The sequence below is a fragment of the Sinocyclocheilus rhinocerous genome, unplaced genomic scaffold (genome assembly GCF_001515625.1).
Source record: "Sinocyclocheilus rhinocerous isolate Xijiao unplaced genomic scaffold, SAMN03320098_v1.1 scaffold254, whole genome shotgun sequence".
Classification (NCBI taxonomy): domain Eukaryota; kingdom Metazoa; phylum Chordata; class Actinopteri; order Cypriniformes; family Cyprinidae; genus Sinocyclocheilus; species Sinocyclocheilus rhinocerous.
In genome coordinates, this window is record NW_015628690.1 from 1,967,888 (window position 1) to 1,970,647 (window position 2,760).

A 2,760-nucleotide genomic window follows, 5' to 3' on the forward strand; every position below is an offset into this window, starting at 1 on the left:
GCCTATGGGATGTCCCCACTTTTCACAAAAACAAACCTGTGTGTCTGTGTGTGTGTGTGTGTTAATTATCTGCTTTCCACAACCAACATGATATATTTCTTATTACCAAAAGTGTCATTGATGTGCCCTAATTTTACATATTTTTATTTAAAATATATTTATTTATTTTAATAAAAATGTGTATTGTAAAATTGGAAGGGGGGGGGGTCACGTGGCAAGGACCAGGATGGCAGTTTAGCGGATAAGCTCCGAGAAACCGTGCACAATTTAATATAAAAACCCCTTATATACACGGCCAATCTTTGAACAAAGCGTCAGCGTTGATATGTCAAAACCGTCAGCAACTAAACAGTGTGACATTTTTACTCGAGCGCGCAAGTCCAGCGTAAAAACAACTTCGTCGAGTAACGTTACACCGAGTGAAGTGGAAGCTAACCACATGGAGAGTTTAGCAGAAGTTTTAAATGAAGTGAAAGCACTTCGAACAGAGATCGGAACGAAGTTGGACAGCATTGATACCCGTCTTACTATTATGGCGAACTCAATGGCCGCGTTGGAAAGCAAAGTGTCGGATGTAAAACGAGATGTGTCTTCTAATGCAGCGCGTATTGAGGAGACTGAAGGCCGCATGCACGATACAGAAAAGACACTTGAAAAAACAGAAGCCGCACTTGATTCAGCCATCAAAAGAATCGCCTACCTCGAATCAAAGACTGATGACTTGGAGAACCGGGGCAGAAGGAAGAACCTCCGGCTCTATGGTATTCGAGAGGGCGCCGAGGGCCAGAAACCTCTCCTTGAATTTATAAGTGAGATGTTGACACGATGGCTGGGACTGAGCCCAGATAAACCATTCACCTTAGAACGGGTTCATCGCACACTAGCATCTGGGAAGCCCAACCAAAACAGAGCAATACTCATCCGCTTCTTGAAGTTTCAGGAGAAGGAATTTGTTTACCGTGAATCAAGGCGGCGAGATATCACACACGACGGGGTCAAGATATCCTTTGCGCAGGATCTCTCAGCGGAGACGGTACGGATTCGACGGGGATTTAATCCAGTCACGAAACTGTTTGTTGATATCAACGCTTTCCGTGGATTTCAGCATAATCCTTGCAAGCTTCGAGTGCTATACAACGGCAAGATTCATCTCTTCTCAACGCCGCAAGAAGCTGAAAAATTCTACAAAAGCATCCCACAGTCAACGTAGAATCTACAGTCGGGTGATCTACTGAACCAACATGTAACGATGCTGGAACATCTGTAGATAACAGCGGACAACCGAGATGTATAGTAGGAGTGAGTTTAAATAATTCGAAGTATATTTAGTCGGCGCGTGCTAAATTTTAAATATAACGTAGCCTACCTACTGTAAGTAGTGTAGTATATATATATAATTTGTTTTAATTTTTTTTTTTATTATTATTTTTTTCTTTGCGCGACGTACCGACTGGGTACAACTGAGTTGACTTTGTTCTATACGGTTTGTAGGTTATGTATATTAGAGAAAGGGGTATTGTTTTGTTTTGATACGGTCGAATTACATATTCTTACAGTTAAAAGGGGAGATCAATATATTAAGTTGAATGTGCATAGTTGACAGGTATTGACTGTTTTGTTGGGATCTTGGGCTGAGCTACGCTGGCTAGTTGCTCCTCAAATATGGTGGATCAGCGTCCCTCAGATTTTCACTTAAGGGGAGGGGGGGTAGGCATTTCAGTTGGAAGTGCCGGGGTTAAAAGTCGAACAGTTCGATGTTCTGAGTGTGTATGTGTGTTGGGGGGGTGGGGGTCATTTACACTTGCATTTTTATTTTTTTTTATTTTTTCTTTTTTTCTTTTTTCTTCCATATTTCAAACTGTTATGATACTTTATGGAGAAAACAAAACTAACAGACAGTCTGGATATTAAAATTACAAGTTGGAATGTCCGTGGAATGAGAAAATTGGCCAAGCTGAAACAAGTATTGAATAGGATAAAGTATCTCAAATCTAAAATAGTTTTTCTACAAGAATCACACTTGGTTGCATCAGATATACATTACTTGAATAAAAGATGGCCAGGCCAAGTATTTCATGCAACTTTTAATAGTCATGCAAGGGGCGTAGTTATCCTGATTCATAGGTCATTGCCATTTCAAGTTAGAAAAACCATTCAGGACCCTTCAGGAAGATATATTATTGTTCAGGGGAGTATTTTGACACAAAAGCTTAACTTTATAAATATTTATGGTCCAAACGATGACAGCCCATTATTTTTTGAGAAATTATTTTTAACCGTGTCTGCTTTGGAGGGATTTAATATTATTGGAGGAGATTTTAACTGTACTCTCGATCCTGTATTGGACAGATCCACCCAAATTGATGCAACTCATATACAAACTAGAAAAACAATAATTGATTATATGAAGGATTTAAGATTAATTGAAGTTTGGAGAATGCTAAACCCAAATAGAAGAGAATATTCCTGTTACTCAAGTTCCTATAAAACTCACTCACGCATCGACTATTTTATAATCTCTATAGAACTGTTGTCTAATGTGAAAAAATGCTGGTATAATAGTATAGTAATTAGTGATCATGCAGCAGTATCTATGGAGATTAATTTGGGTGGATTTCAGCATTGTCCTAGATGGAGGTTGCAAACGTATTTGTTACAAGACCCAGCATTTATTACATTTATGGAGAATTGTATTGATAAATATTTTGAACTAAATACGAATGAAACTACAGCCAGTATTAGATGGGAAGCATTTAAGGC